Source organism: Cupressus sempervirens, chromosome 11 (assembly GCF_028749045.1).
Source record: "Cupressus sempervirens isolate cs-2001-9-10 chromosome 11, ASM2874904v1, whole genome shotgun sequence".
Taxonomy (NCBI): domain Eukaryota; kingdom Viridiplantae; phylum Streptophyta; class Pinopsida; order Cupressales; family Cupressaceae; genus Cupressus; species Cupressus sempervirens.
This window is the reverse complement of record NC_143128.1, coordinates 75,121,181-75,145,976: the sequence shown is the minus strand read 5'-3', so window position 1 is coordinate 75,145,976 and position 24,796 is coordinate 75,121,181. Positions and strand designations below refer to the sequence as shown.

Here is a 24,796-nt window from a genome sequence, read left to right as displayed (position 1 = left end):
AACAAACAGCAAGATTTAATGCAAACAATCAATAAATGGAATTACAGAAGACAAGAGAGTAGATCAAATTAAACACAATGAATATTCGCAATATGATGGTGCTCTAACTTGCTAGGTCTAAGCGAAGTGTTACAAGTGACAGAATAGGATGAGGGTTGAATTCCACCAAAACCGAACAAAACTAAATAAGGAAGGTCTTTCACTTTTGAAATGGAAAACAACAAGAATCCCAACAGAAATTCGCAGTACAAAGAAAATAATCCAAAATGCATACCCTAAAGACGACCTACAAGCTGTCCTTAAAATACCCATAGGGGAAAACTTTCCAAAGATGTACAAAGAGAGCCGACAACACAAACTACAGAAACAAAATAAAAATGGGTCTGAGATTGTAATGTCCCCGTTTTGGAGGTATTTTGGTTTAGTTAATTTAATTAATTAAGTTGTCCAAAATAATGAATATTTTATTAGGATGACTAATTAATTATTTTAATTAAATAAATAAGTGGTATTAAGTTAATTATTTATAAAGTTATCAAATAAATAAATATTAAAAGATAACTTTATATTTAATTAATTTAATAAAGTGACTTGAATTATAAAACATCTTATAAAATCATTTAATAAATAAAATAAAATAATGTTGTACAAGTTTCTGGAGAAAGTGGAGAAAAAGAATAAATAGGCATCCTAGGCTTCATTCTCACCAGGCAGATTTGTTGTTGTTGATGTTGATGTTTGATGGTTGTGGAGCCTAGGGTTTCTACAGTAGTCACAATTGGCCATTGAAAACGAAAACTCTCAATTGGTAGGCAATTTTGAGGGTGTGAAATATCACTTGAATTATTGCAGCTAGGGAGAAAGTTACTTCAGACTTTCATTTGTGCTTCATTGGTTAAAACTTTGGGGCCTTTGGCCAAGTTTTGTATGATATTGATTGGTGTTTGCTTTGGAGACTTTTTGGAGTTCATAGTCTTCAACGAATTTGCATTCAGGAGGTGATTTGCAGCATCTACAATTTATTTAGAAGTCTGATATACTGCTGCTAGGGCATCATTGGAAACATATTTTTGTTCATATCTTCACTTAGAGGTATCCGATGGTTCTAAGTATTGTTGCATTCAATTTCTATCGTCGAGACAATCATTTCAAGGACAAATTCAAGGAGCTTAGAGGCTGAATTTATTTTTCTAAAGTATTGCCAGGCAAGAACAGGGGCGGCTGTGTGAAAGCATCGATTGGGCCTAAGAGAAGTTCATTTTGCTTGAAACTTGATTCTTTCGTCAGGCTCTTTTCTAAGGCATCATCATTTCTCCAAGTTCCTTTGTTTATCATTCATGTTAGCATTGCATTTTAGGTGTTATAAGTTTCAACTGTAGGTGTGTATTATACCAACATTATCATATTTTGTAATCCATGTAAATGCCAAGAGTCTTGGCCATATTTCATGAGGATTGTATTAGAAATTTTATTGCAATTAAGGAGATAATAGTTGCTAGTGTCATTTGAGCAATTCAATATCATTTATTATTAGCTCGTTAGTTTGCATACCAACTATTTCTAAAAATGTCAGTTGGCTGTAAGTGTTCATTTCTCATGCTTAGATCATATATATGCATTGAATATTGTCAAAATTAGTTGCACATTCATGTTAGGTCATTGTTTAGGCAATCTGTAGTCTTCTTACAAGCATTCTTATTGATGCAAATTGAAGAAAAGAGTCATTTTAGCAAACTGAAAAGTTATATCAGTCATATGACCCTTGTATGCAAAATTTTTGACCAAATTTCTTAAGCCTTCAATCAAAAGTTTTCAATCAGATTTGAGCAAAGTCATTACACAGATATATTAAATCAATCGGCCCAATTACAAAAACTTAATTAAAAATTTATTTTATAACGGGAACATTACAAGAATATGCATAAAATATGTTGAAGATATTTAGATCAGTTGATTAATTTTGGGAAGAATGTCCAAAAAGCAAAATTTATTTTTGGGTTGATGGTTTTTCATCATATGTTGCCATCAATGACAAAGGGAGAGATTGATAGGATTAAGGGAAGACTGTTAAGTGGTTGGCACTTGGCTAGCATGTCTGTGTGTTGCACTAATGACAGGTTTGTCATTGATGTCAACATATATATGTTTGTGTTTATGATAGAAAGAGATTCTATTAATCGCAAAGGTTGGATTGATCAACAAAGTTGGGATATAAATGATAAGCGAACTTAGACTCATGTTCGAGAATGTGCTCAAATACTACATCTGTGTTCACGTATGTTTATATGGAGAAACGAATAAGTTACAGATCATCATGTGAAAAACATTAGCATACCAACGTGCAGGATACAGGTTGCTGATATTGTGATTGTATTTGATAAGCGAGATGGAATTAAGGTGAGCAAGCTTAGATCGTGGTTGAAGACTGAGATGGTCCTTACTATAAACCAACTGAGATTAACTAAAAACTGAACTATGACAGTTTATCAAGTATTTGATATGCCACTGTTAGATGGGAATGTAATGTTTCAAATAACTTCATCATCTAAGATGGTTATGACAAATGCAATGCTAATTGAAAACACCAACAATATTTAGAGATAACAAACTTATCGTTATTTGCATTAATCGATCTGTCATAGGCTCAGATAACAATAACAAGCTCTTACAATATTTGTAACCATTTGCAAATAAATAACAACGCCTGGTATAATTAATTTCGTACTTGATTTCAATGAAATTATTATCAAGAACCTTTGATTTTTTGATGCCGTAAGCACAAATTTCTCAGGATGGCGCTCTCCTTGTTTGAATGTAATTCCACTGCTGAAACTGGAGGAATCTATCTGCCCTCCTTAATCCAGCTAAGACTCCACTACTGTGCGGTTTGAGCCAATAAATCGGGGCTGTATCCTTCCGCTGCGTCCTTGACCCATCTATCTTTACTGCTGGATAAATGCGGATAGTTATTGTAGATTGCAACCTACAGGATGGAACCCGAATTGATTTAAACTAAACCCGCCTGGCATCAAGGAGGATGATATTTCAAATCGTATGTGATTTGGATCAGTTGGAATATGCCTCCCGACTCCGAATTCTGAAGTCCAAAATCAAGCCACGCGAATTTATCCAGACCACTTACTGATCTCTGTTTCCTTTTAATTCCCTCGACCAGTCTTCATTGATATTGCGTCACAATCTTCAGAGCAAATCGATGCTCAGCAACCAAAACTAAGGGTGCCTCTACTGTCACAAGTTGGTATGAGGGATTTCCTCTGCAAGCCCTGATTTCCTTGTTTTAATGCTTTTCTTCACTGCTAACAGGTTCAATGTAATAATCCATAAATCTGTCTTAAGCTTCGATTTCCGCCCTAATGAAATGACTGTAACGTCACCTCCAATTTGCAATAATTCGGGTGATATTCCACACCCTCAAAATTGCTTCTCAATGGGAGTTTTCGTTCCCAGAGATAATTTGAGAATTTGCAGACCGAGTGACTACAAATTGCTCCACAAGAATAGAAGTCGAATCCACAAAACTGCCTGTGCAAATGGGTGCCTCTTGTCCTCTATTTGTTCACTTTTTTGAGAAGTCACTGGAAGCTTCCAAAATCGTCTTTTACAATATCTTATTATAATGCACTTTTATTATCAAATAACTTTATAAAAATTAAATAACTTTATTAAATTAAAAGTGCAATCTTAATTCAACATTAGAACATGTAGGCCCCATTTACTAGATGTAGCAAAATGCAATCTTCTGGCGACAAGATGACTCTCTCTCCAAAATCATTTGCCTACGAGAGTCAATGATAGGCAAGTCTACTGTAGAAATTGTGTCGCTAAAAAGGGGACATAACAATCCGCCCTTCCTGAAATTGCTTGCCCTCAAGCAATCTCAAAGCTAGATGCTGCAAAATTGTTTCATTTTCCCAAATGGCATCTTCAACTGGTAGATCTCTCCATTTAACCAAATATTCTTTGATCATCCTTCTGCGGAGCTGCCTTTCCCTAGTTTCCAAAATCAATTCCGGCACTAAGATCAATTTCCCTTCATCATCCAAGGGAGGTAACACCATGGAAGGTACCACATTCTGTCCCAACGCCTTTTTGAGACGCAACACATGGAACACATTGTACACTTTGCTATTCGCGGGAAGCTCAAGCTCATAAGCCAATTCCCCTATTCGCCTAGTGATCCTGAAAGGCCCATAATACCTAGGCTTAAGCTTTTCTGACCCACCCCTTTTGAGTGTAGATTGCCGAAAATGTTGAAGCATGAGGTAAACCATGTCACCAACCTCAAAGCTTCTCTCAGTTCTCTTCTGATTTGCATACTGCTTATACTGATTCTGTGCCCGAGCTATGTTATCCCGAAGAGCATTAATAATGTCCTTACTCTCTTGAATCAGACCCCCGGCTCGTGGAACCCGGACATCACCCATCAGCAAGTCAATAAAGCTCGGTGCATCATACCCATATAACGCTCGAAAAGGTGTCATCTGAATAGACATGTGAAAAGTGGTGTTATAACAATATTCACACAAATAAATCCATCTTACCCATGCCTTCTGCTGATCAGCCACGTAATTCCTCAAGTAGCCTTCCACCCATTTGTTCACTATTTCCGTTTGTCCATCAGTCTGCGGGTGATAACTAGTACTGGGTGTGAGCTCAGTGCCACATAATCGAAACACTTCCTTCCAAAAATGACTCAAGAATCTACTATCCCTGTCGCTTACAATACTTCGGGGTATCCCATGTAACCTGAAAATCTCTTTGAAGAATACCTCAGCTACCTGTACTGCGATGTAAGTAGTGGTGATGGGAAAGAAGTGAGCATACTTCATTAGTGTGTCCACCACCACATAAATGTAATCGCGTCCCTGAGCCTTAGGCAACCCTGTAATGAAATCCATGGATATGCATTCCCATTTTTTATCTGGAATAGGAAGTGGCCGTAGGAGTCCTGCTGGGAAGGTGTGCTCTTGTTTATTCTGCTGACAAACAGGACACTCACGTACATACTGTAACACATTCGTCTTGAGTCCTTTCCATGTAAACCGTTCGCGCACCTGTCTATATGTTTTAAAGTACCCGGGATGACCAGCTATAGGTGAATCATGAAGAGCCCCCAAAATAGCCCGCTTCATCTTGGATCCTGGGACTAAAAATATCCTATTCTTGTAAATAATCAATTCTTCCACGAGTGTATACCTAGTATCAACAATTGTCCCATCAACTATCCCAAATGCCCAAGAGTCGCTAGCATACTCTGCAACAATCAAATGCTTCCAATCCTCAGAGATCTCAATCATTGCACTAAGATGTGGCCTACGTGACAAAGCGTTTGCTACCACATTCTGAGTCCCCCTAACGTATGTTCTATCAAAGTCGTAGGCCTGCAGCTTACTCACCCATTTCTGCTGTCTATCATTGAGATCTCTCTGTCCAAGGAAATGTCTCAAACTGTTGTGGTCAGTTTTAATACAAAACTTACCTCCTACTAGATACTGCCTGAATTTAGCTAATGCGTGCATAATAGCTAACATCTCCTTGTCGTAAATGTTGAATGATCTCTCTGGCCCACGGAGTTTCCTGCTCTCATATGCAATAGGGTGTTTGTCCTGCATCAGAACAGCCCCAATACCATATCCTGAGGCGTCACACTGAAGTTCAAATGGCTTCGAGAAATCGGGCAATGCTAGTACCGGACATGAGGTCATGATCTCCTTAAATCTGTCAAAACAAGCCTGTGCCTTTGAAGTCCAAACAAAAGCTCCCTTTTTTAGCAAATCTGTCATAGGAGCCGCGTGTCACGAATATCCGCAAACAAATTTGCGATAGAAACCACATAAACCAAGGAATCCTCTCAGCTGGGTCAAGTTCTCAGGAATAGGCTACTCCACAATACCACGAATCTTATCAGGATCCATCCATACTCCTTCGCTACTGATAATATGACCTAAGTATAATAACTCGGTCATGCCCAAATCACATTTGGACTCTTTGGCATACAAGGACTCTTCTTGCAAGGTATTCAATACTATCTCTAAATGCTCCATATGCTCACGCCATGTCCGACTGTATACCAAGATATCATCAAAGAAAACCAACACAAACTTCCTCAGCTGATGATGGAAGACCTTATTCATGGTGGATTGGAAAGTAGCTGGTGCATTGGTCAACCCGAATGGCATCACGACAAATTCAAAGTGCCCACAATGACATCTGAAGGCAGTCTTCTCTATGTCCTGTTCTCTGACTCTAATCTGGTGGTAACCGGATCTCAAGTCTATCTTACTAAAGTAGCATGCCCCATGTAGTTCATCTATCATCTCATCAATCTGTGGAATAGGATATCTATTCTTAATGGTTTTCTTATTCAGCACTCTGTAATCAATGCACATCCAAAAAGAACCATCTTTCTTCTTTACCAAAACTACTGAAGAAGCAAAAGGAGACTTACTAGGTCTAATTTGTCCCATTGCGAGAAGTTCCTTGATGGTTTTTTTCTATTTCATCTTTGAGCCTCTTTGGATGCCTGTATGGAGTAATCATAACTGGTTTAGCACCCTCTTCTAACTCAATGATGTGCTCAATCCCTCTATCAGGTGGTGTACCAGGTGGAATATCGTTGAATACCTTACTATACTTTTCCCTCAATATCTGGATGTCTGGATGATATTCTGTCTTTTGTTGTTCCTCCTTTGTGGGCATGAGAGTACACATGGCTGCCCATTCAATATCATTATGCCTCACCAATCTTTCCAATCGTCTGAGAGAAATAGTCCGGATGTCACTATTCCTGATAGCTCTCAACACATGCTGCTTCCCATCTACCTCAAACTTGATCTCCATGTCCTTGAGTCGAAAAGTGACTTCACCCAATAAACGCAACCATGTCATACCCAAGACGATATCCAAGTCGCCCATATTGACCACATGGTAATCTGCTCTGAACTCATAATTATTCAAACGTAAAGGCATGTCTCTAACCATTCTATTACACTTAAGAGTGTATCCATCAGCAACCTGTACTCAGAGACCCTCAAACTCCTCTGTCTTAATTCCACGGCGCTCAACCAGACGTGCATCAATGAAGTTGTGCGTGGCACCAGTATCAACCAATGTAATCACCTTCTGTCCTGCTAAAACACCATGTAACCTAAAGGATCCCTCCTGCTGAATACTAGACAAACGCCCCTGCTGTAAATGTAACTCAGGTTCCTCTTTTTGCTCTGAATTTCCTGTTTCTCCCTCAGGCTCTGAATCACTGTGATCATCCTCATTTGATGTACTGTCGGAATCTAACCCTTCGTAATATGCCCACATAACTCTATTGGCCTTTCCCTTAGGTCTCAAAGGACAATCATGGTCCCTGTCATATGGGCCTTTGCAATAGAAGCATAGTTTCTTCCTGCGCAAGTCGTTTCATGCTTCTGCATCTAGGGGTGTAGTAGATTTTCCTTTGGTATCAATGTTCTTTCCTTTATTCTTATCAAACTTCTTATTGTCTCTGAAAGAAGTAGTACTTCTGGAAGTGAACCTGCTAGCAGGTGCTGTAAGCTCCATACTCCATGCTTTCCTCATCGCCTCCTGAAGTGTTGGTGGATCAAATGCCTTAATCCACCCCTTGAGGGGTTCAGACAATCCTTCTGTGAATAAGATAACCAACCGTCTCTTAGATACATCCTGTACCATAACTGACAACCTCTGAAATTCACTAATATAAACCTCCAAATTGCCCGACTATCTCAACTGTGCGAGGTCGCGAAAATAAATCTCTGGATCCTTCTTATCAAAACGCTCAACCAATCTATCCACAAAGTCTTGGTAGGATGTCACCTAATTGTGCTGCAAAGTAACCATCTCATGTGACCACCAATCATGAGCTGCGCCTTCCAAATGCAAGGTGGCGTACCTGATGGCATCTATCTCAGACATAGGCCTTAATGCTAGGAAGGTGTCTAACTTATGAATCCATGCCTGCGCTGTCATCTAACCACTACCATCAAATGATGGTAAAGTGAGTTTGCCGGCAGCTCGCTGCAACTCGCTATCATGACCTCCTCTAGGCCTCTTATTCTGACGGCTACTCCTCATATGCTCTCTCCTCTGGTTCAAATAGCGATCAAAATTCAATAGTTCACGCACATGTGGTGGTAATGCCTACCATTCTGCAGTAGCAGCTCTAAGATCATCCTGAAAATCATCCGGTAAATCGTCTTCTCCTATCTCCTGAGCCTCCTCCCTTAGGAAGGTGGGACGAGTAGGCCTATTTGCTGTCCATGATCTGCGCCTAGGAGCACCCTATGAGCCTGCCACACTTCTATTATCATGATCAGGTGTACCTCTACCTTGTTCCTGAATCCTGGGCTGAACAACTCTCTCCATTATGGTAGTCAAAGCTTGTAGTGACTGGGCTATTTCTTGCTGTCCAGTAGTCATGATTCTATAAAACTCTCTAGTTTCATCATCATCAACTCTGGGAAATCTAGGTGGACTCTGTGACTGTCTCTCACCCATATCTCTGAATTTCGGTTTGCCCTTAAGTGTTGCTCTTCTGCGAATATAATATCTGGAATAAGGTTGCATAAGATGTTCTACCCAACAGGATGGCAGGAACACTGCTCTGATACCACTGAGATGGTCCTTACTATAAACCAAATGAGATTAACTAAAAATTGAACTATGACAGTTTATCAAGTATTTGATATGCCACTATTAGATGGGAATGTAATGTTTCAAATAACTTCATCACCTAAGATGGTTATGACAAATGCAATGCTAATTGAAAACACCAACAATATTCAGAGATAAGAAACTTATCGTTATTTGCATTAATCAATCTGTTACAGGCTCAGATAACAATAACAAGCTCTTACAATATTTGTAACCATTTGCAAATAAATAACGACGCCTGGTATAATTAATTTCGTACTTGATTTCAATGAAATTATTATCAAGAACCTTTGATTTTTTGATGCCGTAAGCACAGATTTCTCAGGATGGCACTCTCCTTGTTTGAATGTAATTCCGCTGCTGAAACTGGTGGAATCTGTCTGCCCTCCTTAATCCAGCTAAGACTCCACTACTGTGCGGTTTGAGCCAATAAATCGGGGCTATATCCTTCCGCTGCGTCCTTGACCCGTCTATCTTTACTGCTGGATAAATGCGGATAGTTATTGTAGATTGCAACCTACAGGATGGAACCCGAATTGATTTAAACTGAACCCGCCTGGTGTCAAGGAGGATGATATTTCAAATCATATGTGATTTGGATCAGTTGGAGTATGCCTTCCGACTTGAATTCTAAAGTCCAAAATCAAGCCATGCGAATTTATCCAGACCACTTACTGATCTCTGTTTCCTTTTAATTCCCTCGACCTGTCTTCATTGATATTGCGTCACAATCTTCAGAGCAAATCGATGCTCAGCAACCAAAACTAAGGGTGCCTCTACTGTCACGAGTTGGTATGAGGGATTTCCTCTGCAAGCCCTGATTTCCTTGTTTTAATGCTTTTCTTCGCTGCTAACAGGTTCAATGTAATAATCCATAAATTTGTCTTAAGCTTTGATTTCCGCCCTAATGAAATGACTATAACGTCACCTCCAATTTGCAATAATTCGAGTGATATTCCACACCCTCAAAATTGCTTATCAATGGGAGTTTTCGTTCCCAGATATAATTTGAGAATTTGCAGACCGAGTGACTACAAATTGCTCCACAAGAATAGAAGTCGAATCCACAAAACTGCCTGTGCAAATGGGTGCCTCTTGTCCTCTATTTATTCACTTTTTTGAGAAGTCACTGGAAGCTTCCAGAATCGTCTTTTATAATATCTTATTATAATGCACTTTTATTATCAAATAACTTTATAAAAATTAAATAACTTTATTAAATTAAAAGTGCAATTTTAATTCAACATTAGAACATGTAGGCCCCATTTACTGGATGTAGCAAAATGCAATCTTCTAGCGACGAGATGACTCTCTCTCCAAAATCATTTGCCTACGAGAGTCGATGATAGGCAAATCTACTGTAGGAATTGTGTCGCTAAAATGGGGACATGACAAAGACATTTTCCTCATGATATGTCCATGTTAGCACATCTTGAAGATCATTATGAGGTCGCTGAAGTATAACATTTAATATGTTCATTGTTAGGCCGACTCTTATATTCAGAATTATTTTGGAAGTTCTAAAGTGTAATATAGTGTGTGTAACTTTAATTTAATATCTTAATGTGGTCTGATGTAATTAATTGTACATTGGGGAAGCTCAAAAGGCCAACCTAATTAGTTGTTAGGACAAGGTCTACAAGAAAGATGTGTTCCTTGGTTTGAGATTGTGATATTGTATGTGATGCTATGTTCGGATGTTGAGGATGTGAATTTGATCAAAGAAAAGCAGAGGATTATGTTGATGTTGATTTGAGAACTTCAAAAGACCTGCATTGGTAATTGAGTTGCAGATTTGGTTAGGTCACTACTTGGATTTGTTATCTTGAAGAATAGTTGTATGACAGTCACTGAAGCAATTTGGACTATGTGTTCAGTTGTCTTCCTTATTGCTCCTAACAGGGCTAGAATCTTCTGGCAGGGATTCAAAGTCTCCTAATAGGGACTAATGTACTGATTGTATTGAAGTTGGCTCCTAACAAGGTCACATCCTTTCTCAAGGAACTTTTATATCAGTACATCATATTGTGGGATTCATCCCCACCGGGGTTTTCCCTCTTATCAAGGATTTCCCTAGTCAACAAATCATTGTGTCAGTGTATGTTTTATCTCTTGGCATTGCTCACTGTTTTGGTATTTAAAGTCGGATTTAATATGTTGGATTTAAGTTATAATTGGCATGCAACTGATTCACGCCCTACCCCTCTCACTTGTGTTGGTGGACTTTACTTTCTAACACTTTTAACCAAAGAGCTTAGAAAGTCATGAACAGTAAACTAAAATAGAACTGAGAGAAACTATTAAATTTTGAATCATCATCATAAAAACCTTATTATTCATGGATAATTCTTCCACGGTAACAAAATAACTGAAGATACACCATTCCAATATAAAACATTTGTTGTCAATCATTCAACATAAACATAAGGAATTCAAATATCATAATTCAAAGCTGATGCATATCTAAAAACCACCACCATATGTCTTGAATAAAACTGAAAATTACTTAAAACTGAACAAGAGAAAGTTTTGCTCTTAAGGGAGAAAAAGGCTTGCCCAAAAGATCCTAAAACTAACTTAAGTCCAACTATCTACATAACATTAAAGAAACGGTTTCTTGAAAACAATCATTTTTAAAACCAAGTATACTTAAACAAACTAGAGGAAAAATCAGTAAAAATGAAATTAAACTCATAATGAACTTATTTAGCCTCCTCATCTTCATTCCTTCAAACTTCCACTACCTCCACCTCTTCTTGGTCCTTTGCAGCCTCCAGCGCTTTAAGTTTCTTGAGGTATTCCCTATACTTGATGACAACTATGGTAACAACTTTGCTTCCTAGTATCGTAATGAATTGCAGCCTGGCTTTCCACTTAGCAAGTTCTATGCCAGCCTCAATAGAAGCTATAGTGATATTATTAAATTCAGCTTCGAATGTCCTCATAATCACCTGCAAATTTTTTAACCTAATAAATGTATCTAGGGTAAAGTCTTGACGATTTCCTATTCTTCATTGAAAACTTCTTCATATTACTTCTTTATTTCATGAAACTGCCTGATGTTTTCTTTGAATCCATCAGTTAGATTCACCTCAAGAATGCTGAAATTTCCCTTCAAATCAACCAGATTTCTAAAATATCGCTCTAGGATTTTGTTGATATAATCTAAATAGTCATCATAAATGGACAACTTCCTATCTACAAAGTCCTGGCAAGCAATATTAAGCTCTCTAGTGTTGTCGGTAAAATTATAAAACAGCTGACGAGTAGATTAGCATGTAGTCGGTAATTGTTATGTAGCCGATGGGCCCCTTCGGGAAGGTTCTTCGGAATGGTATATGTACAACTTTGGATCATTGTTGTATTCATCATGGGAAGCACTATGTAATCTCTTTGGCATATATGCGAATAATAAAAGGAGTACTGTTGTGTTACATGTTCTTTTCTATTGTCTGTATGCATTAAACTATTTACCCCATACGGTAAACATCTGGGATTTTCTATTATCTTCTCTGCTACCAGTATCATGTGATTCATAGCCAAGATATCTGCAACTTCCCTTGAAAGTATGAATGTTCTCCCTTGCTCTTTACTCATTTGTTGTAGCTTTGTGACCAATTCCTTCCTCTCGTTAGTTACATCTATGGCGACCTTGATATAACTAAGACAGCATTGATAAAAACTATCCGCCCATTTATAGACAGCTTGAGCACTTCCTATGTTGCCTTTAACTTTGTTGAGGGTGTTGGAATCAATCTTTTGCTGGCTAGAACTTGAATACTTCTCCCATGACAGAGCTCACAATCGATGACACAAAATCCCTCGAGGTTGCATTTGATCTTTTATCTCAAGATTCTTCTTGTTCAATTCTCTAGCTCTTTTAATCAAAGCATTGACTAAAAAATTAGCATGGTATGCTTCTCCTTCTAAATTGAAAGGGCCCATGTCGAAATGACTAATCTTATAATCAGCCTCATTATCTCATTCTATCTCATCTCTTTTGTGGGGTCTTCTATCTCCACTAAATCGTGCCCTGAGGTTGGATCGGTTATGATTCGTGACATGCACCTTATCCTTTTGGGATTGCAAGAGCTTTGGAACATCAAAGCGACAATGCCAATCTTTGTTATAGAAGGGGTGAAATTTATTCTGTTCTTTTCAACTTCCTTCCTTATCCATGCAATGGATGTTAACTTAGTTTTTGTACTTTTATCAGCAATTTCATCATCCCTTGTTCCATTAACTGGGTTGACACGAGCATTTTGCACAGAAGAAGAGGGAATCAAGGAATGAGGGAAATGGAGTAGCATCCATTATCTGTTGATATATAATTAGAAAATCAATCAGAGTTGCATTTCCCTTGGTAGGGGTAGCTACATCATCCTGTTGGCAAATTGCAAGTTTGGCCTTATTTTTATTTGGCTAATCACCATCATCTCCAACTTGTAAATTTTGGCCTGCTATGTTCATAGTTGAGCTAACCATTGGTACATTGGTCAAACCAATAGAACTCATTCTTTGTTCTTTTGTTCTTAAAGATTTCTAAATATGGGTAGAATCATCCATTTGTTTCAATTTTTCGTTCAACCAATCTAATGTTTTTCTTAGCATAGGGGTCATACGGACCATCAGATCAAACATTTGCTTCCCAAACCAATCAACCCTAGGAGGAGTCTTATATAAAATAAGAGTGATATTTGGTATCTATAATGACTTTATCCTCCTCTACTTCATTAGAGATCCCAAAAGTGATTATTTGTTGTAGGGAGAGTCTCATAAAACTCTTTTTGAAAACCTCAATTTCATCTAAACAATCCTTTAGCAATTTTCAATGTTTAGGCTTGTGCATATAACTTTTGGCTCCATACAAGTCTTGCCTTGCATACCCTTTACAGTCAAAATCCACCCTCTCAAGAAGACTTTGGAAATGGAAATTGCTTAAAAATTTGTTCTCCCTTTGCGGCAGTAGGGGTTTTACAGGTGAAGAAAGATGTAGACAAGGAAATAAAATATCCCATCTTTCCCTTATCCAAATATTTGATATTTACTACAGCCATCTGGCAAAATAACTTCAAAAGCACTAAGAAAATAGTAGAAAAAATGAGGGAGCTTGAGTGCGACCTTCTCAAAATCTCCTATCCTCAAATATGTAAACTTATCAAACCGAGAATAAAAGCTCCCTAATTCTTCACCAAGCCAGCGACTTCCTCAGAAATTCTTATATGAGAGTTACCCTCTAGTCTCCTACCAATTTCCATCAAAAAGGTGTTACTAACGCAAGAATAATATTGTATTCCTCTTTTTATAGTGAGTTATTGGAACTTGTTATACATAGGCATATGAGAGGTTGAGAGCTCTTGGATTTCCAATTGATACCATGAACTCTCTTGGTTAGCTAAAATGTAAACAGGGACAGAGCACAATTGAAAACCATAGTTTTCGAAAAATCCCTTAATTGCTCATTAATATCAAAACTAATCATGTTCGCTTAGTCAATGACATCTTGCTTACCACATACAATTAGGGCCCAGTTGGATTGCGAATTTGACCGGGAATTAGAATATGGAATTCTCAAAATTCCCAAATCCACTGTTTCGGTCTGCCAAATGAGAATGGGAATTCAAAAACAATAGAATCCAATATCCTCATTTATTCCCCAAAACCATAATTTGGTCTTCCATCTAAATAAGTCTTATTGCCCAAATACCCATTCTAATTCCATTTTTCCAAAAACAAGCATTTCAAATTATTGAAATAAAATTATTTTTTGACATCCGCTCAGTTTGGCGCTCACTTTCGCAACATGGGGTCTTTTTGTCGTTGCTACTTCTACTTATATTTTCTCTTCTCGCTGCTCATTTTTTATTTTCTCGGGTTAATCGTATTTTCCTGTCTTGTGCCCTGATACAATCAAGTCATGAAGTGGATTTTCCTTGTGCAGTGACATCACCTTTGACGGGTAGAGACTGATCAGTACAACCTTTCTTGTGAGCGCCCCAATCCTTCTCACCGTGGGCTCTTCATTCTTCAAGCATCAAGCCTTCTGATCTAACATACTCTGATAGCGGATCTCCTTCCACAATGTTGACTAGACAACCCACCAATCATGGGTTTGCATCCAAATGCTACAAGCACATCCAATTTGTGTGAGCACATTAGTCACGTCTAATCACTCACTGGTATATTCAAGACATCAAAGTTGACCTACGTATACATCAAAACCCTCGACAATCCAGCAAACCATGTCAAATTGGGATTCAAATTGGGCGAAATTGTATTCATTACCATTGTATTCCTCTACATAGTCTTTGGACAGTAGACAAAGCTTCAACTATTGGCAGCATCAAAAGATCATCAACATCCAATCCAATCTATCAATAATAAGTCCAACACGATAAACCTGAGAAAATAAACAATGAGCAGAGGCGATATTCCACTTCTAGAAATGTGCAACCAAACGGAGAAAATGTGTATTCTCATAATGAATTCTTGGTGAACCAAATGGTCCCAAACCAAATTATCAAAACCGTAATCTAGATTTCAAGTTCTAGAATCCCACATCCAAAATTCCAAATGCCAATTCTAAAATTATATTCTATCAACGAAACAAGCCTTAAAATGAAGCAACACATCCGGAACTCAAATTACTCAAAACTGACATTTCTGACTACCCAGAGTAATAAGGCAATTATTTCTGCAATGTCATCTTCAAAATGTATTCTTTTGAGTTAGGTGGGAAATGCTCTCTCCATGCATCCTTTGATTTCTGAATTGCTCATCAAGCTTTGCAGAACTTTTATTGAATTTGTTCAATAGATCATTTGCAGCCTTTAGCTCACCTTGCAGTCTTTCATTCTCCTTCAACACACTCTCATTGCTTTGTGTCAAATTTTCAATATCCATTTGAAGTTCTTGCTTCTCTTCATTGGTTTCATGGAGGTGTGTAGGCAAAGTACCATCCTCTTGTTTAGTTTAAAAGCTCATCTACCTTAGCCTTTAGGGCTTGTTCCTTAGCTTTTAGGACTTCTTTGCAGCTTAATTGATTCCATCTCTTCACCCATCTTTATGGACAAACCTTCTAACTCTCTCTTGATATCCTTCTTTTCTTTGTGCAGCTGCTCATTCTCTTATGACATAGCCTCCAAGGCTTCAAATTCCTCAAATTCACTATTGCTATACTCTATTAGTTGATCACAAAGTTCTTTCCTCTTTTCTCTTAGATCTTGAGTTGTTCTTTCAACCTCACGATAAAATCCAAATCTTCTGCAAGTTGGTCTCAAGTTGTCTCAGATATCTCGTTGATCCCTCCATATCTACCTTAAGGATCTTCCCCAAGATGTTAGGCTTCTCCAAGTGAACTTGGCTCTGATACCAATTGTTAATCTTGTAAGGCACTAAGAGGGGGGTGAATCAGTACAAGCACACATCTATAACCTTTTACAATTAACTACCATAATAACCAACATGCAATAGAAACTAAAACATAAAAGAAAAGTAATTCAAACATCCAAGACATGCAACAGAAGAACACCAAGATTTTTCAGATGGAAACCCTTGGTCGAAGAGAAAATTGTGGTGGGAATTTGTACCCACAAATTTTGCTACTGCAGTAATAAAATTGTCTTGCTAGGAGCATTACATCACCCTGTTAAGGGCATACTCGATTAAGAGTATCTATAGCCCAATTAAAACCTATTACAAAAAGACCTGTTAGGATCTACCCAAATAAGGGATTTGAAACTCCATAGTCACCTTGTTAGCGGATTTGATCTCCAAACCTATTTTTGGTCGTACTCACTCAATTAAGAGTGACCCTGTTAAGGGATTTAGCTTGCTAATCTATTAAGATTCAACAAGTAAAGTGAACTGATATTAGCACTCTCTTGCTTGATAGATCCAATGCACTTCTACTTGATTGCTCTAATCTGAATTGCTTCCACAATACATTTAGACTCTTGCCCTAACACTTTCACGCATCACAATTCATCACAACACTTCGCAACATACCACAATTCGATTTACAACTCTATTTATACAACTTTTCATGTCAGTGGAAAACCCTAAATATGTTAACAAAGTCAGCTCCAAAAGTAATTCAACTTTACGGGCGAGCGCATTCAACTTCTTAGATGTCGGCCCAAAACAATTCACCAAGAAAATAATCCATACTTTGACTTTGACTCCACCAAATTTCTGATTCAAGACAACTAACCATGTCAATACTTTGTTTTAACTATTGTTACCAATTTACCTCATCAAATCCCTGCCTATACTGCAAATTGGCTGATGCGACTCAAGGCATACATTGATATGACGTTGATGATGGTTTCATATCAATTACGCACTCTAAAACATCCAAAATCTCCATCACTGATTATTTATCCATAACTAGCTATCATGTCACCAGTACACTACATACTTGGTAAATTCAATATCCTATCACTAGTACACTGAATACTTAGTAAATTCATCTATCCAATCCAATCTTCTAGTGGTATGGCTGATTCATCACCTCCATAATGCTTTGTTGCCAGTAATGACAACACTACTTTGATACTTCATGCTTTCTAATGCCAACAATCTTTCCAACTTCATCATTATACCAACAAATCCCTCCCCCACAAGCTCCCTAATTCAGCATCTATTGCGGATCAAATCTTTTCATTATTTCAAAAGCTTTGGTACATGTTTACCGTACAGATAAAATAAATGAACGCATACAGACAATGGAACACGATCAGCAGAACTCCTTAGATTATTAGCATATGCCAACAGATTACATAACTGGTGATAAGATGATTTACAATGTACCCAGACGGGATATAAATACTATCCGCCGAGCCTTCCCGAAGGAGCCTGTCGGCCACGAACATTATGTCCGCTACAAACTATTTACCCGTCGGCTACAGAAACACCGACATCATCCCCCCAAAAGAAAAAGTCGTCTCCGAACAACAATTACAAAATATCTGAGATGAATTAACAACCAAAATACATTAACAGAGTGACTACAGCAAAAAAGCTACTTCTATCACATCACTTCCACATTCATCCAGTTACATCTGTAGCCTCTGCTAACACAATACTGTCTCCTCAAGCTGACCTTGATAGCCACCCGTGCTGCTTTCTCTGCTTCCAACACTGGGTCCACTGAGCTAAGTGTCGCTGTACTACCTTCTCGATGACCCACTCCTTCCAAGCTCTCTATGCATCCACCAAGACAGCCTCTTGGCCAACACCTACTCCTAGTGCCTCTGGTACACAAACACTCTCTGCTTGCAATAGCTTCAAGTCTTCTCAACTGGTCAGACTCCCATGACTGATATCCGCAATGACTGAGAGTCCAAGGGGCAACGCCCCCGACAGGGTCGAGGGGCAGCGCCTCAGGTGCGCTCGAGGTCGAGGGGCAGCGCCCCTCGCCACCAAGACCAAATTAGCACTCCGGAACCCACACAAAATTGCACGGAGAACACACTATTTCTGTCATTTTCTACCGATTCTACACTCTTTCTGGCAACCACTGATACTTCCCCTTCCCATTGGCATCCTCCTTACTTATTCTGAGCATTCTTGATTTATCGTCTTTTTTTTTCTCCAAACCCTGGCCTCTTCTTCTAACTGCTTCCGTCTGCCCTCTCTCTTGGCAAGATGCCAATTTCTTGCATTCATAAATTGTTCGAACTCTGATTTATCCCATCCAATCACCACGACCTCTTAACACCTTCAGTACTGGCAGCACAAACTCGACTCCAATCGTAGCAACCTTGAATCCTTTTGAAAAGATCACCAAGTCTTCATTCGAGTCACAAACCACGGAAGAATTCAGAATCATGCGATCAGAGGCTTCCCACGAGGAGGATCGAACAATGGATGAATTCGCAGGTCTTTGAGGAAAGATCTTCAACAGAAAAGGCACGATTTGCCTTTGAATCGACGCTGCCAATGGCCAAATCGCAGAGAAATTCTGTTCAAAATCCCTTGCGGGCCCGTCGTACCCTCGCTGAGCATATAACACAGTCACCGAATAGTGATCCCGCGGGAAAAAACAGTGAAAAAAGGTTCTGCGGCTAGTTAAGGGGCTCCGCAGGAAGATTGTTTGACATTCGCGGGAGCTATTCCGTCGACTTCACGTCTTCTCCGCCAATCTTTGCAATGGACCCGATGAGAAAGAACTTGACAATGATAGTACCACAGACGTTAACCTTTGCTTGGGTTAACTTCTTCTTAAAGATCGCGAAGTCTATTCTCTGTTTTTATGATGGCTGGAAGCTTCCGCGGCCCTGTTACAAAAGAATCTTCGCGTGACTCAGAGAACTCCGCGGACAAGCTGCCGCGGATAGGTGCCCGCGGAGCACCTCCCGCAGTGCTTTTTTTTCTTTTTCTTTTTCAAATTTTTTTTTTAAAAATCTTTTCTTCTTTTTTTCCTTTTTTTTTTTAAACAAAAAAATGAACAGCACCTCAATTTTGCCTCCAGGCATCGCCATTCTGCAACGACGACGACGAAGGAGCCCTCAGATCATTCGGCGACGACTTCTTCAGCGACGGCAACAGCGTCAGATCCTTCCGCAGCGACTTCTTCGACGGCAACAACGACGGTGCTGAAATCTTCCACGTGCGGTATGTTTTCAATTTGGACCCGTTCACCGCCTGAGGGATCTCTTCCCCATCCAAGGTTGACAATTTAATTGCTCCATTGTCGCCAACTTCTCGGATCTGGTATGGTCCAACCCATCTTGTCTTAAACCTTTCCTGTTTGCTTTCATTTTGATTGTCGTACTTGAATACCAACTGCCCTAGCTAAAACCTGTTGAGTTTGTCATGCCATGCCTTATGCCTGTTCTGTGTCACCTCCATCGCCCACTGTGCCTGCGGTCGTCGCGCATGTAGCTTATTTCCTTGCTGTCAGTACCCTTCAAGTAATTTTATGGTGCGATGCATTCTTTTCTTCTTGTGTGGTCCGTTCACCGTGTACCGAATGGTGGGATCTTTCTTTTTTCTGGGTTTGGACTGTATGTTCTTCCCCTCAGCTTCAGGCGTAACCGCTTTTCCTTCTTCTGCTGCTCTATATTCCTTCAGACACTCATTTTCCTCTTTTTTCTCACCTTCGTCGACCCTTAGCATATTACAACTCAGAAATAATTCGTAGTCTTTTATCTGCTAGTGGTAAAGGCCATTCACCGAGTCTAGGTCGTCATCATTTGATCCTCCTTCTAGTGTCAATACTCCTTCGTCGTTCGGTTCCATTCTCCTCTTTCCTTCATCGTCATTTCTTTCATCGTCACTGTCGCCTTCACCTTCTGAGTTTGACGATGCTGCCTCCTCACCTACCATTTGTGTGTATAGGTCAATTATGAATCTTTTGCCTCCACGCTCCATTGATAGGGTATTTCGTTTCCAATCATGTTTTACCTTTGCTTGCACCAACCAAGTCCATCCGAGAATAGCATCATATACTTTTCTTTTTAATGGAATGACCACAAAATCCAATAAAAATGGTTGCGTCCCAATGGTTATCGGTTGCGCCCTCAAGGTTCCTAACAGTTTGATCCCGTGCTGGTCCGCCATGGGCAACTGGAATGTAGGTGGCCACAGCGTCGGCTTTCCCAACTTCTTCCAAGTATCCTCCGGCAACACATTCACACCGGACCCTCCATCGACAATTGTGTCTGTCAGAACATTTCCCAAAATCCCCATCTCGACGACCGCCGGATGCCGTCCAGATGTGAGTGCCAGCAGTATTAGGTCTGTTGCCGTCGTTGGACTACTGTCCCTTCCTGTGTCCTCTGTTGCTTTCGAAAATGGTGTATGATTCAGAATGGTCGTCCGTAACTGGGGTATTGTGAGGAGGTCACTTATCTTGATCGGTATCTCCGCTTGTAAGATCTGTCGTACAATGTTTTGTTCTGCGAAGTTCCTTGCCAAGGTGCCAGTGATGTCCTTCAACTGAGATGTCCCTGCCAACGATGCCTTTCCAATTTCAGCCTACGCTTTCCCCAATTTTCTTTTTTCCTCCGCTGGCAATTTTGCTTGCCTCCGCGTAATTGCCAAAACCTCCTCTTCATTCGTGCCGACAATGATCAAGTTTACACCAGACTTTGGGCACTTGGCATCTTCATGGTCGCCGGGTCCACACCATCTGCATAATAATTTCGGTGTGTTTGCCACTGTACAATTCCGCGCAAAATGACCCCACAAATTACATGCTCGGCATTGAACGATCGGCCGTCCATTTGCATCATACTGAGTTCGACTTCGGCTCCCATTATTATTGTTATTGTTTGCATTGTTGTTATTATTTTGCCCTCTGTTATTATTCCTATACCCTCCGGATGTGGCACCTACGCTATTCGTATTTTTGCTACTGCCCGACGGGGAAGCCTCCTGTATAAGCACCTGTGGAGATCCTCTTGTCTTCATGTTAAAGAGGCACTCTTTTGTCGAATGGCCCATAATCTGACAAATGTCACAAAATTAGTTCTTTGGACACAATCCTTTAGTATGACCGTCGGTCTTACACTCCATGCACCACAGGTCACTGCCTTTTGGCTCCTTCTGCATGTTTTTAAACTCCTTCATCATGCGGATCATGTCCTTCTGTAGGGCACGAACCTTCTTACTGTTGCCTTCATCGTCGCTGCTATCACCTCCGACAGGCTCGTCGTCATCCGAATCAAATGAGCTAGTCTTCGTCTTCTTCTTTGTCTTCAACTCACTTTCGAGGTCCAATGCTCTGTTATAAGCTTCTGTATATGACGACGGTGGCACAATTTTCATTTTCCTCCGCAGCTTCGAGCGTAGGCCTTCCACGAACCATCTTTTTTCAAGTCCGTCTGCTGGCTTACTTTCCATTTTGTTTATCAAGTCTTTTAATTTCCTGGCGTAAACGCGGATGATTTCGTTCTTCCCCTGCTTAGTATTGAAGATCTCTGCTACAATTTCATTATCATCCTACAGCAGTTTAAATTCTGCCAAAAACTCCTTTTTAATGTTATCCCAACTGTTTAGCTTTTGTGGATCTGTATCAGTGAACCAATCAATTGCTACGCCTTGTAGGGTGGCTGGAAATTGCCTCATCCAGTCGTCTTCATCAGTTATCCCATTCGCCTTCTAGATCGTTTCACATGTTTTGCAATGTCGAATAGGATCGGCCGTACCATCGCCATTGAACTTCGGCAGTTTCTCTTTTGGTCCTGCCATCACAATTGGTTTTTGTAAACAGGCATTGCTCGATCCTACAACACTGGCGGTCTGCACTCCCACACCGGCGGTCTGCACTCCCACACCGGCAGACTGGTCTCTCACACCGGCGGACTGCACTCCCACACCGGCAGACTGGTCTCCCACACCGGCGAACTGGTCTCTCACACCAGCGGACTGCACTCCCACACCGGCAGACTGGTCTCCCACACCGGCGGACTGTTTTCCTATACCGTCACACTCAACAGCTATGAACCTTGGTGAAGAAGGGTGTTGTGAAGTTGTTTCCTACGGAAGTATATCCCGGACAAAGAGTTCACTCCATGCTCTTGCTTCATCGGCACTCCGAGCCGTGCGAGTCAATGCTCTTCCGTCTAGATTCTCTTCCCTCAGCGAACACAAATTCAAAAACTCCTCCCGTGCTTTTTCCACCAATTCCACCCGCTGTTGAGTTTCCTCCAACAAATCTTCCGTGCTCCGGTTTTCATCGGCACTCTTCTGAAATCTCCGTCAGCGTTCGGCTTGCTGTGCCAGAATTAAATTCTCTTGCGCAGTACAGATTCCATCTTTTCCCTTGACCTTATTTCGATCCTTGTTAAGTTGATTTGGCATTAATCTTGATTCCTCCCACCTTCCAAGTTCATAAGGCAACGGCGCCAATTGTTTACCGTACGGGTAAATTAAATCAATGCATACAGATAATGGAAACACGAACAGCAAAATTCTTTAGATTATTCGCATATGCCAACAGATTACATAACTGGTGATAAGATGATTTACAATGTACCCAGACGGGATATAAATACTATCCGCCAAACCTTCTCGAAGGAGTCCGTTGGCCACAAACATTATGTCCGCTACAAACTATTTACCCGTCGGCTACAGAATATAGAAACACTGACGACAATCACCCCGTCGGCTACAAAAACACCGACAACAATCATCTCGTCGGCTACAGAAACACCAACGACAGTACACTTAAAATTTAGGTATTTAAGTGAAGTCCCAATCCCGTTCCATCTTCCATCTACCTCTTGTGAATATTCTGGTGTCATATAAAACTCCTTACTAGATAGGTGTGTCAACCTTCTTCAAATAGAAATCATCTAACAACCTCCCCATTGCTGGATTGTCTAGTTCAAAATCCTAAACCATCTTCATGAAGTTGATGGTGTGTCCTAATGCTATAGCTCTTCAATCAATCTTTGCATTGTGCTTGATCCCTCAGAAATATAACTCTTGACACCATTAGTCACATTATGCTGAGCTCTCTTCTCCAGATAGAATAATCTAATAAAAATTTAATTTATGTACAAACAAATAGTAACATCAACGAAGTTACAGTATCCAATGTGTATACGAAAAACACAGAGAAGATCTTGAGTAGGATATTAAATGTGAAATATCACATCTCCAGAAACTTGACATCTAGTTTTGGAAACACCCACAGTCCCAATGTAATCTGAAATTGGGTAAACCTGATGATTGACTTCATATCATAACTGGTATGTTTAATTCTGTGTGTGCCTCTTCCATGCCAATTGATTGACTACGACTTTATCATGTATACTTTCAGATAAACAGACAAGCAGGGAGGATGAATGGTTAAACCGAAAATAGAAGAAACTAAAAATGTGAACATTTCTTTAGATAACAAATATTTATTTCCATTGCGAGAAATTACAATGAGCAGCTGTATAAATAAGCAAGATGATTACATAGATAATTAAAACAAAATGTAGATGAAACTGAGCATGTAGATATTTATTTGACATAAAGATATTGTTGCATATAGCAAGAACCCGTTTTTAAAATGTATAAATGCCCTTGGAATTTGACAGATGCATATGAGAAAGAATAAACAGATTCCATATTATAACTAAGTGCAAATAGAGTTGAATTTTGAGTATTCAATTAAACTTGCACACGTTGATGAATTCTTAAAAGATCTTCTTCAAATCACTTGGATGTCCCTTGAATTTAATAGGTGAAAATTTCAGCAAATAAACATACTGTTTAGCTAAACTGAATGTAGATGAACTTGAGCATGTGATTGTTAATTAAACTAACAGAATTTATTGCCTTTTGCAGAATACCTCCCTTTAAGCATTTGGGTCTTTAGAATTCAAATAGGCTAATAGATGAATGAACGAACATAACATATGATTGAGACTAAATTCAGATGAAATTGGGCGCGTGGGTATTGATCAAACTTATATATTCCGCTGCCTTTTTGGCAAAAGCTTCCTTTGCAACATTTAAACTTCCTTAGAATGTAAAAGGTAAATGGACGAGAGAATAAATGAATTATAGATTGAAACCAAAGTTCAGATCAAATTGAACGTGTGGGTCTCGATTAAACTTACAGATTTAAATTCCTTTTCAAACAAATCTTCATTCCAACATTTGGGCGTCCTCGGAATCCAGTTCGTTTATTAAGAGAGGCGCACCCACATTGCATTCGGTAGTATTAGCATTAGGTTTGCATCGGGGTTTGAATGTCAACAGTAATTGAGTTCAGACAAATATGAAGTGGGCGGGCGAGGGAAGAGAAGAATTTCTATTTTTAATATATTATTTTGGTGGGAGAAGGGAGCGCCCTTTTAGTCTTTTTGTATTCATTTGTTTGCACAACTCTAAAGAAAATGTTTTTGAGTTGGAGCAGTTTTTTATTCGATTTGAATGGTATAAACTTACTCTCATATTGGTATTTTACTAATTTACTTTCAATTAATGTTGAGAGTTGAATTAGAGCAGTTTTTTATTCAATTTTAATGGTATAAGTTGAGAGTTGAATTAGAGCAGTTTTTTATTCAATTTGAATGGTATAAACTTATAAATGGTATAAACTTACTTTCATATTGGTATTTTACTAATTTACTTTCAATTAATGTTGAGAGTTACGAGCAATTTT

At 39.4% G+C, this 24,796-nt stretch overlaps 1 pseudogene across 1 annotated transcript in view; it reads right to left on the bottom strand.

The window, feature by feature from the left end:
• The window catches only part of LOC149528307 (transcription factor E2FB-like), a 245,554-nt pseudogene extending 221,130 nt beyond the window's left edge, over positions 1-24,424 (bottom strand). Inside the window, exon 1 of the transcript XR_016358440.1 lies at positions 24,249-24,424. The product of XR_016358440.1 is annotated as a transcription factor E2FB-like (transcript). The remainder of the gene's footprint in view (positions 1-24,248) is intronic.
• Between the last annotated feature and the right edge of the window lie 372 nt (positions 24,425-24,796).